Genomic DNA, 391 nt, shown 5'->3' with positions numbered 1-391 from the left:
CTGCACACTTTCCATGAATTTTTGCACTCACAATGCTCCTGGGATCAATACCTGAATTCTAATTCTCATCTCTTGAGATAGGTGTGAGACCCTCTTAAATAGATTAAGGCATCCTATTCTCATCCTTTCGAGATCGATGTGAGACCCCCTTAAATGGGTTAAGGCTTCTGATTCTCATCCTTTCGGGGTTGGTACCTAAATTTCAATACCTAAATTTCAATTCCCTTCAATTCCCATCTCTTGAGATAGGTGCGAGACCCCCTTAAATGGGTTAAGGCATCCTATTCTCATCCTTTCAAGATCGGTGTGAGACTCCCTTAAATGGGTTAAGGCTTTCGATTCTCATCCTTCCGGGGTTGTGATACGCCTAAAAATATACTATTTTTTATGA

Source organism: Phalaenopsis equestris, unplaced genomic scaffold (assembly GCF_001263595.1).
Source record: "Phalaenopsis equestris unplaced genomic scaffold, ASM126359v1 Scaffold001325, whole genome shotgun sequence".
NCBI classification, from domain to species: domain Eukaryota; kingdom Viridiplantae; phylum Streptophyta; class Magnoliopsida; order Asparagales; family Orchidaceae; genus Phalaenopsis; species Phalaenopsis equestris.
The sequence above is the reverse complement of the archived record's forward strand: the minus strand, read 5'-3'. Positions refer to the sequence as shown.